This window comes from Anas acuta, chromosome 3, assembly GCF_963932015.1.
Source record: "Anas acuta chromosome 3, bAnaAcu1.1, whole genome shotgun sequence".
Classification (NCBI taxonomy): domain Eukaryota; kingdom Metazoa; phylum Chordata; class Aves; order Anseriformes; family Anatidae; genus Anas; species Anas acuta.
The window spans coordinates 20,931,046-20,948,285 of record NC_088981.1 but is presented as its reverse complement, the minus strand read 5'-3'; positions in this window follow the sequence as shown (position 1 = coordinate 20,948,285).

The window sequence follows — 17,240 nt, the reverse complement described above, 5'->3', positions numbered from 1 at the left end:
AGTTCCATGAAATACTTCCAATGGACCCCAAAGCACATTTTTTCGCTCCTCTCCTCTCCTCTCCTCTCCTCTCCTCTCCTCTCCTCTCCTCTCCTCTCCTCTCCTCTCCTCTCCTCTCCTCTCCTCTCCTCTCCTCTCCTCTCCTCTCCTCTCCTCTCCTCTCCTCTCCTCTCCTCTCCTCTCCTCTCCTCTCCTCTCCTCTCCTCTCCTCTCCTCTCCTCTCCTCTCCTCTCCTCTCCTCTCCTCTCCTCTCCTCTCCTCTCCTCTCCTCTCCTCTCCTCTCCTCTCCTCTCCTCTCATTTTTTTCCTCCTTTTTCCTCTTCTTTTTTTTTTTTTTTCTGATTTACACAACATCAAATTTATCATTAGGAACAATTAATTCATATTCTGGAGATGTCCAGCTCAGTCCAAAACTTTTCCCACCTCAAAAAACCTCCTCCAAGCCAGACAAAAATGCCTTGGGATCTTACTGGAGAGTGGGAGGGAAGCACATGGGAAAACAGAGAAAAGAGGTTCTATAACAGAAAGGTTACTAAAAGTGAGGTGATGTGGCTGTTTCATTAAGAGAAAATGAGGAGTACCATGCATATATCCCTAATTCCTTAAGGCAAGTACCTAGTGCTTAATATGAAAAATTAGTAACTATAGTCAATGCTCTCTTTAAACTGCTCAGAAGTCAATCCAGCTGAGAAATGAAAATAATAATAAATAAATAAATAAATAAATAAAACCTTCTGAACCTGCAGCAAAGAACCTAATTCAAGAAATCTTCCCAATTTCTGCTCTTTATGGCGGAACTGTAGAAATATATATTTTTTCCTCTGAGGCTTTAAATTGTCTTCTGAACAATATTGTTAACAGAAGGAAATCATCTGGTGAATGACTTATAACAAAGCAGTATTTGGCTTGTGTAGTATTCTCAGAGAGATGTAGGGTTTTCATTGTAGTCAGAATTTTAATATATGAAATTGTAATAATGATTTATTAATTAGCTAAGACTGTCATCACACTTTTCTATAGCAAATTTAAATGGCAGCCACACTGGAGTCTGTTTTGTCTCATATTCTCCCTTTCAGTAAAATCAAGCACAGACACTTTTTTGGCCATCCAAGATATTTTTATCTTTGCCTACAAGGACCCAAGGGGAATGGAAACAGGGAAAGAATATGGAAATAGGATTTGTACCTCATGGCTTTGAGACTTCCCTGCATTTTTTGTCCTCCCTTTTCCTGTTCAATAAGATATCAAGAATAAAAGAGAGCAAGGAAAAAAATAAATAAATAAAATAAAAAAAGACAGAGAATTGAAGGAGCATTGGTTTCAACTTTTTTTCCAGTATCTAAACTCTCAGAACCAAAGAATGGTCTTTTAAGTTTTTCTGAGACAGGATTAGAAATGGCTTTTTCAAACCATAAAATGAAGAAAGTAAGTCTGGTGTTCATGTACTTACAGCAATCATCTCCAATTAGTAGTTAAAATAAAATAGGGGAAGGAAGGAGTTTCAGTACACAAGGAAGTAGTGTCTCTAAAAACACCCAACAATATAGCAAAAAGTATTTCAGAAACAGATGCTAAGACAATTAATTCCATTTCCTCTAAAATGCTTACCATGCTTGCCAAGGTAGAAGAAAAGGATAGAGCGTATCATGTCACAGTTCAAACTTAAAATATATTCTTAAATTGTTCAAAGGGTTCCTTAGAGACTCAATAGCAACTCTTGTTCTTAGGTAGTTACTAAAGATACATGGAGGCAGTGAATCCCAAATTTCAAATAGGAGCTACTAAAAGCTGGTCTATTTTGAAACACCCAAATAGTCTTTATTTAAGCCCAAATGCTCATTTATATTCACTGTGATAAGCTCTAGCAGAGGACCAGAGAATTAAACAAGTAGGAAGGGAAGGGAAAACAGACATACCCTTATGAGTTGTGCTTCATACACTCCTGCCTGCAAAGGAGGCAGCAGCTATGTTATGGGAGCATGTCTTCAGTGCTTCAACTAACAAAGGAGCAGAAGAGGCAAATCTTCATTTCGGAAGAAGGTACCCAGTACATTTTTCCCTAAATTCAAAAGAACATTCAAAACTATCACAGAATCACAGAATCACAGAATTTCTAGGTTGGAAGAGACCTCAAGATCATCAAGTCCAACCTCTGACCTAACACTAACAGTCCCCACTAAACCATATCCCTAAGCTCTATGTTTACTTCTGATTAAAACAAGGAACTCCACAAAGTACACGGGATTGCCAAAGGCAATTTTAGATACATGTATAGTTATTCTGTATTAATGAAATACCTTGAATTATCAGAGAATTAAAGTAACTGTAACATTGTATCTTTCTCTTGTTCAGAGCTCTTCGTATCAGCTCTTTTCTATTACTCAAACAGACACAATCATGGATGGTTAAAGCATCCCACAGATTTGTACTTTGTCCATAACCTCTTCCCACATTGTAACAATTTGTTACTTCAGTGTAAATCTGATACTTTTGGCATAAAAACAAAGTATTAGACAATCTGCAAATATGAGCTCATCACTTTGGGCAAGGTGAAAAGGGTCTCTGATGTGGTGTACTCATTGTTGGGCCCCAGATTTTAGTCAAAACTCTGAAAGGAAACCAGTTTTTAACATGGTGTCTATTTTCCTTTATTTTCCTTTTTGTTAGCCTTTTTTCCATCTCCGAGTCTTTCACAGTCTGTAGCCACTCGTTTCTTTTTCTTCCTTTTTTTTTTTTTTTGTTTTGTTTTGCTTTGTTTTGTTTGTTCATGTGTTATGATTCAGTCTTCTAGCATCTATTACCAAGCAGCTGTGTCTTGTAGAGAGTCTGTGGTAAACTTGAGTGAGAATGGATATATTTCATCATTTCCCACACTCATTGTCCCTAGCTCAAGTAGTCTTCTCTACAAGCAAAGAATTACAGACACTGTGAAAAACAAAACAAAACAACCAAGTAAAATGAACTTGGGAGAGCATTAGGCAGTAGGAATCCTCTCCCCTTCTATGCACAGAGCAGCTACTTCATGCACTTTTCCAGCTTGTTGCAGTCTATGCAGTTGCTTTATGCAGCCACTGTATGTTAGATGCTTGCACTTCTAGATGAAAGGGGAAAGGGTACAGGCTGTAGGGAACATCCTAGATGAGTATACAGGCACTCTGAGTCCTTGTGGGTTAGAGTGAAGTTCCTGGTGTGATGGGAAGTGAACCTAAAGTCCTTCTAGAGCCAGGCTTGTACTTGGGCAGGCTTAGAGCATCAGCTCTTCATTACACTTGCAGTCTGCGCACCTCCTCCCCACCATAATGCTCTGGTCTCTTCATGTACCACAGAGCTTGCAGTGTGCTAGGTACTGGCAAGAGAAAGTTGGTATTTCAGTGCCTTACTTTTGCACTGCACTTTTTAACCTAAAAATGCTATTGTTATTCAATGCCACACCTTTTTTCTTTCCTGAGGAGGACAGCAAACTCAACAAAGCTAAGATTTATAATAACAGTCAAAAAATAGATTAATTAATTTAAAAGAAAAAAATAAAAAAAAAAAAATAAAAAATAAAAAAAAAAGAAGAAGAAGAGAAGAAGAAAGTCCAAGCTTTCCAAGGAGACACACAGATGCACAAAATTCAGGTACCAGAAGTATCTTGAAAAAAAAAAAAATCTTAGAGAGATTCAAAGAAATCTATTCTTTAGTCATGATTTCAACTGATCCTTTGTTTTTCTGTTTTAAACCAACAACAACAAAGCAACAACAACAAAAAGTAACTTTAACATCGGAAACTTTTCTTTCCTTCCTTCCTTCCTTCCTTCCTTCCTTCCTTCCTTCCTTCCTTCCTTCCTTCCTTCCTTCCTTCCTTCCTTCCTTCCTTCTTTTTCTTTCTCTTCCTTCCTTTCTGCCTTCCTGCCTTCCTTCCTTCCTGCCTTTCTGCCTTCCTGCCTTCTTTCCTGCCTTCCTTCTTTCCTCCCTCTCTCTTTCGTTCTTTCTTTTCACAGTTTAACTTATCTGTTTCATTTTGCTTCTGTTGCATCTTTTTCCAACCAGGTCTGTAGACTGAGGCATCTGAAGAATATTTTTTTCCTCACAGTACAACTGGGAGAAGAAATTATAAACTCATTACTGCAATCCTCTTCAACAGGACTACTACCTCTCTGCAGACTTGTTACACTCAGGTTCTTCCTCACTGGATTTCAGGCTTATCAAGTAGAGAGAACAGCCACAGCTGGCCAGCCTTAGATAAACCAGTTAGCAAGATATCTTTTTGACTGACCTCCAAGTTCTATTAGAACTAATATTAGAATTAAGTCATCATTCTGGCAAAGAGGAGACTGAAGGATCCTGGTGTCTCAAAGCTCAGCTATTGCTAGGATTGGAAAAGTCCGAGCAGAACTGAAAGACAGCAAAGCCTCTGTTGTCTTCTGCTGAGACCTCTCATTAAGGAAGATTGCTCAGGCAGAATTACTGCAAGAGACCTGAGTTCTCCTAACCAGCTTACTGAAAAGCCAGTAAACTTGGATCTCACAGTAGTCACTTTTATACATTAATCATTTCCCAACACCTTTAAGTACAATGGTATGTCATTAATACCATACGTGCCCAATGTTTAGAATAGAAAAAAATAGGAAACACCTGTGGTAACTGTGGGACTTGGCTCTTGCATGTGGACTGCTGCAATAAAAAGCATGGCAAAAGTATAGCAGTTTCCTATAGAGTCTGTGGGATTCTGAGATCTGTTGCCTCTGTCTGAGTATCCCCTGATAAAAAGTAAATAGCCTTGGGAAGGACAGGCAGGCGAACATAAAAGAAGGACAGCAGGAACTTGGTTTGTACAACTGCCTATTGCAGACTATAAAAATGGTCTTAGCATTATCAAAGCAGTTTCTAAGATGGAATGAAGACTATGATGAACTGGAAAGGCTTTTCAAATCCAACTACAGTTTCAAGAAGAACAGTGTGGAGACTGTGCCTGTGCAAGTAGTAAATGTGCAAGGGGTCAGGCTAGAAAGTGGCTTGGAGAGAAAACTTCTGTCCATCTCGCTCAAAGTCCAGACAGGGAACTGTATGGCTTTCTGCTGAGAACTGAAAAGAGAAACAGAACTTAGATGAAGACTTAAACACAGGAAAAAAATGAAGTTTGTAGAAAGAACCAGTCAAAGACAGTTGTGAGGCCTCTATGAAAGCACATTGTTTTAAAGCTGCTGCATCTGCAGATGGCAAAGCAGGAAGGATGGTCGCAGTGCAGCACCATGCCACAAGATGGCAAAGTCCATAAACTGACCTCAAACCAGAATTCAGCTAGAATAATGTAAAGTAAATATATTAACTTTTCAGGGCTCAAACTACTAAAATTATAACTTAAATGAAAGTGGGGGTGGGGAGCAGGCAGCGTTTCAGAAGATTTCTGGTTTTGTGGTGTTCTTTGGGCTGTGTTTTTTTTCAGATAAAAACTAGCCTTTACAACACATCACACGTGGAATTGCCAAATATCCTCTGCAATACAATCTCCTCTATGTTCTTCTAATTATCTGTTTCTTTGTTCAAAGAAACATGGGAACAATCTTGTTTTTCAGTCAGTACGTGTTTTAGTGTTTTTCACCTCCAACTTCCTCTTTTTTTTTTTTTTTTTTTTTTTTTTTTTTTTGTGCCATACTTTTTCTAGCTTTCTCTTGAACTTTAAATGTAATAAATTTTCATTTATTTTTTTTAAGAAATCTCTCAAGTCCCTGAGCATAATTTCTTGTTGTGCCCCAATTTTATTCTTTCCCTTTTATCTCTAATCCCAAGACCACTCCTTTGCTCTTTAGAAGATGCTGAGTACAAATTAAGAGCAATCACTCATTGTCAGATTACAATATAAGCTATAAAAGTTGCAGGAACATTACAAAAAGCCACAGCTCCATTCATGGTTTCAGTTTAGGTCTTTGGGGACAAATGTCTACATTGCAAACTCAGCAAGTGCGCACAGCATTAAGATTCCTGGTCCTGACTCCATGCAGCGGTTGCATTAGATCATCCTTTGCAATACAGTTCCAGTGGTATGGTTCTCTGTTAATTAGCAACTGTGTTGATATAGTCAGTGCAGAGGCCAAACAATCCCCAAGGGGTGGATTCTGGCTGAAACGAATTGACAGCCCAGCGTTAGGATGTTTGCACAGTTGTACGTGTCCTACGAATAAACAGGGAGAAGAGATACCCTGCAGCTGGCAGGTTTTACCAGCTCCACACTGGTGTGCAAAATGAGGTTGTACTGTAGGAATTCCTGAGGTGTCTTCCATCCTCATTGATTCTATGAGTCTATGAAAATTATATTAAAAACAATGATTCCATAGAAAGCTTTCACTTGTTCAAATGACTTGATTTCTTCTTCCTCTCTGTCAAATTTCTGAAAATATTTAGAATGAGATTTTCCCAGCAGATGACAAAGGCTGGTGAAATGTCCCTCAAGCAGGACTAAACTGCTGCTGTTCCCATGCCTTGGTGTCATTTTGCGGAAGCTAAGGAGAGTCCAAAGCAGCCTACCCACAGCACAGGTTGGGTACATGCGTGCAGCATGTGAGGGCTGTGGTATCCAGCACCCAGCACACATGATTTGCCCTGAGCCCCATCCCAAACCCAAAACAAATACAACTGGTGCACTTTAAACATCTCACCACCTTTGTGAGCATCTAGCGACTGTAGCCTTTATTTGTTCGCCAAGCTTTTCATGCTGCATGGAAATTTCAAATGTTTTCAGAGCCATGGGAGGGCTAATTAAAACATTCAGCAGCTTTTCTGTCTGAGCAGTGTAAATATGATGTAAAAAGAAAATTAAAGAGCATTTACACAGATGCATACTTGTTCATTGTAGCCATAAAATCTAGCTGCAGGGACCTGGCAAGAGCAAAAGTCTCTTATTCTTCAAAACAAGTTATTCAGCAAAAAATTAGACACCAAGCTTTAGTTTGGAAGAGTTACTCTTTGTTAGGCTCATTTTTGATTCATTCCTCCAAAGCCACACTTCCCTACTTTTTATTATTATTATTATTATTGTTTGTTTGTTTGTTTGTTTGTTTTTTCTAGTTTATATTACTGGTCACTCAATTTGCTGCTGAAATAGTTAAAATAGTTTCAAATTTTTGAAACAAAATATTTGTTTCACACACGAGCTCACAGTCCACACATAATTTTTCTTCCCCTTTTAGTCATGCAACCCTCTCTTTTGGACAGTCAGAGTGAATAAAACCCACTGAAATATCAGTGATGCCCAGGATAGGGAATGCATTCTGGGATATCGCATTTTCTAGTGGTGGTTGATGTTTCGGTCTGGGTTTTCAAGGACACCAGCTATGTTGTTTACATTGCAAAGAAAGGAGCTTTTTTGATCAGGGGAAGCTGAGTCACTCCCTGTTAGTTTTATCATTTTGCAAAGAGAGAGAGCTGATGCCTGATCTTTCTCTGACCTTTTATTCAAGCTTCTTTGCTGGGTTCCCAGGCTGTTGTATTCTGTTTAGTCATATCTTGTTGATATTCAGAAGAATCAGATACTTTTTCATTTGGTGTTACATGACATCATAGGCAAAAGCAGCAGAAATCCCATGAGTTTACCCTCTGGTCAAAATCGTTCACTGGGAGGATGAGACTCAATCCTAGAACTTTTTTCTGGGTTGTGATCTATTTTCAGGGATTTGTGTTGGGGGGTGGCAATGGGAAGGGGCTGAAGTGCTCTTGTTTTTTTTTCCCACAGAGATCATAAGACAAACAGACCATGGGTCAGGTAATGTAAGCAACAGTCTGAAAAACCCTTGCCAAAAATTGTAACCACCCAATCAGCTCTGAAGGAAAAAATTCATTTAAGTGACACATGTTAATAGTATTGAATTCAAAACAAGTGTTTTGACGTCCAGATGTTGGAAAGTGCCATATCCTGATTAACAAAAATATTTTCTGCTCTTTCAGATCTTCCTTCCTTATGTTGATCACAATTCAAGTTTTGAAGAAATTCTTTCCCACTACTGTCCACTGATCACATCACTGAAGTATTTCAAAATTTTAACTTCTTTCCTATAAGGAAAAAATGGAAAGCATAACCGCAAATATTTATGTTAGTGTCACTGCTTATTATTGGAAGCTTAGTTCAGTCTGCTGCAGTGCCGTTGCAAGAGCATACCATCAGATATGTCATCCAGCTCCTCAAGGCATTTTACAACAACATCAACACACACAATCTTTATAACCTGGGAAAGACAGAGTATCCCAAATGGAAAGGTGTGAGTGATGTACAGAAATGTCCCCATGCAAATGTCTATAATTGGAAGGCTTTGGAAAGGTATGGCAATGGTATCAATAGGAATGAGCTCTAAGTGTAAGTTGGCTTTGGAGTATCTCACTCATGGGGAGGGAAAAAAAGAAAAAAATAAAAAAAAAAAAAAGAGGAGAGAAAGCAAGATTTTGATGTTAACTCCTTCAGTGAAGGCACTGCCACTTGTGATGCTCCGCAGCCAGATGGTTATTTAACTGTCTGCTCTCTGCTGCCATGTCAGAACCCCAAATTTTCCTGTAATGTGGCAGTGTAGGATGAGGGGAAAAAAATCTTGGAGAGGGAAATTCAGGCTAGCATACAATAAAGTCTGTTTAGCTTTCAATACTTGCTAAGGCTAGAGCAGATAAGTAGTGAAATTCCTAAGCTTATAAATGTTTATTGACTGATAAGATAGTGTCTATATTGTTAAGGTGAAAGAGTCACCAGTGATCATGATGCCAATGAAGTTCCCTTTCCACAGAAGACAGCCCGTGTTGCCCTAGCTGAGTGCAGTGTGCTTTTCTTTTGGGTGGCCATCCTTATGGGGATGGCATTACTCCATCCCCAGTGAGTAGTGGAAGACAAGTGAAAGTGAAAGACAGATAAAATACAGAATTCTACAATAATAACCGGGAACATAATTATCTAAGAGAAACAGGGTTGGGATAGAAGGCTCAATAATGTTTCTAGTAGCCTGCCTACTTTTCTCTTTTTCTTTCTCCTTTTCCCGAAATGATAGCTTAGATCCCAATGTTAGCCCTATCACTTTTGTGCTACTACTTACTGCTATCCGCATTTGATAAATGAAGCCTTACAGCAAAGGTGAGGGCTTATGCAATGTTCTACTTTGTCTTTTATTCGCTGTCTCAGAGTGCTTTACAGCAAAGGCAGAAAATACTTTGCTGCGACAGAAAAGCCTTCTCCCACTTGTCCTTACCAGGTGGGGAAAGAAAGACGCTTCTTTTGTTGAAGGTTTTCAGATTTACCAACAAAGGAAGCTAAGTGCAAGGAAGTTGTTGAAATGTAAGGGCAATCACAACAGCAAAGAAAGAGAGCATCTTCACAGCCTAAATGAGAAGGAGTCTGGGGTATGGTCAACAACAGAATTTGAGTTCCCCATCCTCAGATCAGAGCCATAACCACAAATTATTCAATTTCCCTATGTAATGTACTTTGATACATCGTTACCTATCAACCAAGCAGCCTCATTTTCCAGAATTTTAAGGTTTATGGCCCATTTCCGTTTCCTTCTTTACTTTATGGGAAAAGATATATAATAAGCTATATTGCAAATATTGGGAAATGTCTTGCAAAGTCTTGTCCTAACCTAACATGACTGAGCAGTGTGGGAGGAGGAAGTAATGACTTCCCCCTGACCTGTGTAGCTGACATGAAGTCTGCCAAGAATCACAGCCTCTTTGCTCAAGGGAACACAGGAGCAACTCTTTGGAGAGGAGGCGGGGAAGGGGGGGCTGGAGGGGGTGTAGAAGCATGTCTCCACCCCCTCCTGTGCTCCGTGTGGCAGAAGAGAGTGGCTGCACCACTTAAAAAGAAGTAGTAAATTCCTCTCCACCTTCCCCCCACCAGCAGTTTGTTTCCGAAGGGTGGGGCGGTGTAGCTTTGCACGGCCGCTTCCCGGATTGGTACGGTTTTGCAGTGCCCACAACGTGGGGTAGCATATAAAACGCACAGTCTAGCCCATTTGGAAAAGAAAATGGTTTTCCTGCATGGGCAGAAAGACAGAGCTGTGCTGTAAGGATGGAATTTCACAACAGAACAAAAATAAAGCACAGTGCTGTTCCAGAATTTCTCGATTCTTATTCTAAACAGTAATAAACCCACCTCCCAAACCCCAGTCCGGACAAAATATTAGCATTCCCTCTGCTCTGGTTACAGCTCACATCCCTCTTAATACCTCTTGCTCTGCCATGAACTATTTGTATAAGAAAGGCTTATGTTTGAACTGGAATTGGCACAAATAGTTACCCATTGGATATTCCTTTTCTGCAGAAATCCGATCTCTTTCAGTGCTTCACAAATCACAGAATCCACAGAGGACAGAAGCCTGTGTTTTCGTCTTCTCCAAAGAGAATAAAAAATCGTCAGTAACTCTGACAGCTTCCTGTAGTGTGGCTCTCACAGCTTATTCCAGATGAGCTGAACATTAAACTTGCCATAAAAATGTTATGATGGGAGGATGTATCTCCCACAGTACTCAGAAATTATTTAGTGAGTTTTGCCATCATCACCCCCAGGCTGTAACCATTTCCCAGCTCTTCTGAGAAGTGAAAACAGTAAGAAAAAACTTAAAAACAAGCCATAGCAATGACAAATAAAAACAGCAGCCATCAGAGGTGACAAAAATGACCACAACTTAATGCAGAAGAGGCCATTGCTTATGTGAGCTTTGCAAACAGCTTTACCTTGCCTACTTGGGCATGATGGAGGAGTTTGCAAGGGTTCACCCAAATCTGTATGCCGGCCCTGCACTCAAAACAGGAGGATGTGCCTTATTCTTGCCTCCACCACTTGCTCGCTGTGAGGTGCCAGAGATTCAGCTGGCCCCAGGCTCCCCCGAAGTGAGGCACATGCTCTGCACCCCCTCTCGTCTCACCCTGGAGCAGCGCAGACAAAATGCCCTGCAGAAGAAAGAGGATTCGTATCCTTTATTCACCACCATGGACAATCAGTCACTGCCTATGATTTCACCAGTGGTTGCCCACTGAGGATCTGCCCCCTATGGTTTACTTCTCTCTGAGCAGCTGCTGCTCCTTCATAGTCTATTTGGTTATGTCATCAAAGCTTTTTCAGTATGGGTAAGGAACCTTTATGCTCTTAAGAGATCTGGAATTTCTCAAAAAAAAAAAAAAAAAAAAAATGTTCTGATGTTTCTCAAGCCTCAAGCCTCCCTCCCTTTCCCCTTCTGAAAAGGTTTTAAAAATGTGGAATGTTGTGGGAAATTACTCAGAATGTAATAAAAATGTACATGTAAAAAAAAAAAAATCTAACTCACAGCTTCCTTGGCTGGAATGATGTCCCAGGGCTGGATCCAGCTCAGCAATGCTCTTTGGCCTTTCTCTAGTTTTCTCTTTCCAGGACCACATCCCTCATTTAGTCTCTGCTTCCAGGACCCTCTCTCTCACCCACACACACCACATAAATACACAGACACATACAGCTCTGACACACATTTCTTTCTGTGGCACAGGATACCCTCAAAGCTTTTCTCTTCAACAAAGTTCAAGCAGCCTCTATGCCGAGAACCTCCCTCCTATGCTCCCTGGTCTCCAGCTACATGCAAACACTCCAAAACACAGTTTATTTACTGGATCTGCTTTCTTAACCACTTGGTTACCACACCAGTTATTTCTCCTCCATGTATATCTTATAAAAAGTAACAGAAACACTGTTGGAAAGTACCAGCTGTTCATTTTTTTTGTATTTTAAAATGTTATTTTATGACTGTTCTTTTTGCATATGCACACACTTAAAGCACACCACAATTCAAAATTTCACTGATAAATAACAACTTAAAATAACTTTTAAAAATGTGAATATTACCTTTATAAAAGGTCTTTCTAATGTTTATCTAAATTTGCCTCTAAAGATTAAAAGACATATACTTAAATATATAACAGGGGGTTACTTTAAAAATTTCCAAATTAAAAAAGCCCTAAATCTCATTGGTTTCATAACAATTTTAACCTTCTTATTCAGAAGTAGCTTCAAAAAGTACAGTGTTCAGAGCTATATATACATGAGTCATTCTCTCCACCTCTTTTATACCTCTAAATGTTTCTGCTGTTGCCATTTAGCAAATAGCATTTTGTTTATGCTTTTTCTATAAAGAAGCAGAACCTTTTCATAATTGAAAGGTCTATTGAAGATGATAATTACTATTCAAAAGACTTAAGCTTGCTGATTTAAGGCTCAGGTTGAATTAAATGACTCACATGCAATTCAGTGGTGAAGAGATGGGCTTTACAAAGCCAGATAAAAGCACGAATTGAGGAACCCATTTCATGATGATACTCAATTCTAAGCATGTAGTAGCATTACTGATGTTGATTAGAGTGTTTGCATGTTTAAATACAGGCTTCTGTACCTTGCTCGGTCATGCCATAAATGAGTATGGCTTAGATACTTAAATAGTTTACAAAACACTGTGTACTTAAAATAACTTTTTACCCTTTAAACACTCTTGTCCATTTCAAATTTTCCATCCCTTGGGCTGCATTGCCATGGAAGGACACAGAACTGAGCACGTTAAGCCCCTGAGGCTGCCCAGCTGGGTCACCTCTCCTGCAGAATCCACTTCAGGCTGGCTAACGTGCTCCTTCCCACCTAATGAGTGGGACTCCTGCTGCACTCCAGGCACTGCTCAATTCCCACTCAGCTCAGCTCTGGGATGTTTGAGGCAGGGGTTAAATGGTGCATGGACCACCACCACAAAGAGTGAGTTTTACCCACTGAGTGCTTTTGTTTTGCTGCTGCAATTGCAGGGCACATCTTACAGCCATGCACCACCTGCGAACCTAGGGAAGGCAGCTCTGAACACAGGACACAGTGGCAAGAGGCAGAGGGACTCCCAGGCTTGTAAATTTTATCATTTACATCTATTTATTCACATTTTGGAGACACCACTTTACGCAAAACCGACACTTCTGGACGCCCTCATAAGACTCTGCAAGCCGCTCGTGCTGATGAGAAGGAAAAAGGGGTCAACACTTTCTCTGTGCTGTGCTAGTTTTTTCCAGGTTGACAGCCAACACTGACACTACTCTGTTTTCCAGGATAGCTGTTCTTCGGATGAACAGCTCCCCACTAACATTACAAAAGCAGTTGCGAAGAGAAAAAGCTGTAGCATGTCTCCACTATTCCCTAATATGATGTATTTTCAGAAATATGGCATTAAATGTAGATGCAAGCTCAGAAGGCTGTCAGGCGTGCCACCAGACCGAAGCAAACCACCTCCAGACAAAGAGGGACAGCAACTACTTTGTGTGTCATGGCTTGGGAAGAAACCCTCTCCCCAGCACGTGGGAAAAGGCTGCAGTCCAGAGCCAGGGAGGACATGGGGCTGACTGGGCCCAGTGTCACCTCCTTCCCTTCCTCTCCTGGTCTTCACAGCGTGATGAGTGCCATGCACCGAAACAGACAGCTGGGGAAAATCTGCTCATTACTAATTTGCACAAGAAAAATGGAAAAAGGCTAAGCTCAGAGCAAACTGATACTCTTTGCCCTCCCTTTAAGGTTTTCTGGAGATGTCTATGCAAACAGGTGTGCCTAGTGTCGTTGGACACAGGAGAAGGGCCTTTTCAAACAGAACCTTCACTTCATAGGTGCATTGCTGGTGTGAGGATTCACAGCAGTGCCTCCTAGCAGCAAAGAGTGACCTCTCTCTGTGCTGCACCAAGAAGCCTTCCTTTACAGGTGCTGGAGTGATGCCCTCAGTGGACTCAGAGTAGCTACTCATGGCCAACTTGTCTGCTATGGCCAAAGAAGTGCTTTCCAGAGCTCAGCAGAGAAGCATCTAAGTGGCTCTTTATAGCCCACAGTTTTCAAACCACCCCTCAAAAGCCTTGATTTGGGTAAGTCCTGCAGCAGTGGAAGGTCCCCAAAGTCATTAGAAACTCTCTAATTTTACAGTTGCTTTCCAAAATATCCTTCAGTAGAAAAGACCTTCCCAAGACCAGAGCTACAAACACTGTAGTAGAAGTGGGAAAGAGCAAGAGAAAAGTACAAGATCAGGTGTCTTGATACCAGAGGAGTCACGATTTACTCATACACGAGGACAGCACTCTGCCCACTACTTCTTGGTTAAAAAAGTTTAAGTTACCTTCTGGAAAGATGGAGTGCCATAAAAGCTCCATCCACAGAAGCTCTTTGCACAGTCCTACTGTCAGAGAGGGGCTAGAGTTTGGAAAGCAGGTTTTAGACACCCAGCTCATATTGATCTCTAGGGACACTTAGAAGCCAAATTCCTTCAGGCATTTCTTCTCTTAGGTGGGGTAATTCAACAGGCTCTGTGTACCAAATGGGAATGGAATAAACTCTGGCATCTCTGCACAGATGTCATACATACTCTGTTGTAGCAGCTGAGTACCCTGACATCTACAGTACTAGTACTACTATGAGTACTAATGCCATAACTAGGAAAATGTCTTTTCTAACAGCTTTTTTTGTAGCTTCTTGTAGCTGAGGTGGTGCTCCAGGGCATCATCTGCACTAGAAGCAGTTTGCTGGTATATCAGGCATTGGCTACACATACAATAAACACAGGATATTCCTGTCCCAAAGAGATTACAGTCAGAGTAAGAGGTTCTTCGCAAAACATATTGGTACTGATACATTCTTGTGCTTTGTAGTAAAATAAATCTCCAGGAAATTATGTATGAGCTTGACAGCAGTTGATAATTCAAACTTAATCTAAAAAACATTTACAGATGAGAAAATAATGAAAGTATGCAAAAGAGTACTAATAGTCCCCTACAGAGAGCTCTCAGAGTGGCAACCCAAAATTATTATGGTTTGCTAGTGATGCCACACGTGCTTTGGTAGTGTACATCTAAATATAATATTGGTGGGTAGAGTGGTCATTATTCATCTGCCATGGCTTGTCACTACGGTGGCGTGAAACACAGAAATCAAAACAACTCTGTACTGACATACAAAGATCTCAGTGCTTTCTACAAATACCAGCTACATCTCAGCTATGTAAAATGCCTGAAGTCTCCCAGAGAAGAGTCTGGAACAGGGAATAGCTGTGCTTGTCTTTCATAAAATCCTAAATACAGCTTTGGAGTTTGTCTGAAGGAATGACAGTCAGCAATCAAAAAAAAAGATGGGTAGTTCTAGAGCTGATTGTACTGGAATGCCTTGGAAAGAGAAACTTGTGGAATCACTGAAACGCTGTTTTAGTGCCAGTGTGAAAATTACATCCAGATTACTTTGCTTGAGCAGTAATGACACTGGAGAAACAGACAACATTAATTGCAGTTTGTGCTATAGCCTAGGAAATGTGTGAATGCACCTGCCTGGCATAAATGGCAGTGTTCTGTGTGCTATGAAATTACCTCTAAAACAAACATTGGCAAAATTTACTGAGGCTGCGCACATGTTAGAGAGATCTGCTCCTCATGACACAGCGAACTCAACTGAGCAAGGTGGCTAGCACTGCAGCGGCTGAACTTTATGGTGGATGGCAGGCAATCTACTGGGTAATTAAGCAAAGGGCTGCTCTAGTATTCAGCTTTAATGAGGACTGTATTCCAAGGTCGAAAGTATGGAAAAGTAGTTAGATATGATTTGCTGAGAGACTTATAAGGAACCTCAGTGCACACATAAGGATGATGTTGACATGGAAGAATAGCTGACCATTTAGTCTGAGTAAACTATTACATAACAGCTAAGCTATAATAAAACCCCGATTCCAAATCAAATAAGTCTCCCAGACTGCTTAAAGTGAGTCACCAACAGCTTTATAAACATACAAAATACTTGACAAGGAAGTCTCTGATAATTTTTTAGTAATTATGTCTGTGAATTGTTCTCTGTTGACATCACTATTAGAAATGGTTTCCCATAAGCTTGCACTGCCTGTTAACATCTGCTCATTAATCACTGAGGCTTTGAATATTTCTTTCATTACAAGTTTATTATGGAGTTTACACGATCCTGAATCTGGTTGTTCAGAGAAATGTTTAATTAGTGCAGAAACAATAGCTGAAGACAATACAGTTTTATTTTGTATGGATTTTTATGGCTTCAAAAACCTCTTAATAAGACATGATTTCACAAGACAGTCACAGATGATGAAATATCTGTGCATCTCAGACATTTGTGAGAACAGAAAACCATTTTTCATGGGCTTCACGGACACTTTTGAGCCTCGTTTGTGGTCTGAACAAAACAATAAAAGTTTCTCACTGAAGTATGATTTGGAAGTAAATGCAGAAACCAAAGCTAGAGGTCAAGCAGTGTTTTCTTAAGATCGTCCTGCAGGGCTGATACAGTGATCAGATAAAATTGGCCTAAAAGTGAACAAGAAAAAGGAAGGATATAACTAGGGTCTGAGGAAAGAAGATCATCCTGGGGAATATGATTTTTGAGGAGACAAAAATCTAGCAGTTACAACACTGTGTTTTGGAGGCAGGAAGGTCCTAAGTTCAGTGGGAACGAAAGTATCACCGCAGGCAGTTCATTTGACCTTTGTGGTACCTCAGTCAGCTAAGCTGTAAGACTGGCTTCCATTGAAATCCAGATGTTGCCTCTGAATTAAACTGTCCTGAGTAAATAAGTTACCAGAAGAACTGCATATCTGAAAAATGCCTTAGCCAGAGGTTACTAAAGGATATTACTAATGACAGACAAATGAGGAACATCAGAGACTGCCATATTTGTAGATACTTCAGCCAGGGATGCTACTTTATGTAATGCTTGGAAGAAAATAAATAATGAACTTCATTATAATTGTGTTTTTGTTGTTGTTGTTGTTGTTGTTTTTAATGGAAGAGAAAAAAGCCACAGTGCAAAGATAGATATTACTCTTAAATGAAAACTAAAATGTTTTCAGAAACAGCAGAACAGTGGTGGCAACTCTTGTCACTTTCATAAGCTTTAAAAGTGCAAATGAAATCTTTTGTAGTCTATCTTACAAGACACAAAACTAGGGCCACTCATAGGCAAACCTTGTGGAAAGGAAATATTTTAGATGCCCTGTAAACTCCTGCACTGCATGGCCTACAAAAAGGTAGATGCCAGCCCACTCTCATGCAGATGGTGAAAAAGAATAATTGGAAAGAGCCCTTGAGGAACCAAACATGAAGCCGTGGTGATAGTCCCAAGGCCCTGAACCCAGCCTGGCTTTGTGCTGGGAGGGTGGAAGCAAAGCCCTCTAACAGGCAGGTCAAGTTGTGTGTTGATAATCCCATTCAGCTTCATGTTTCATTGTCCACCTAGTGTTTCAGGCTAA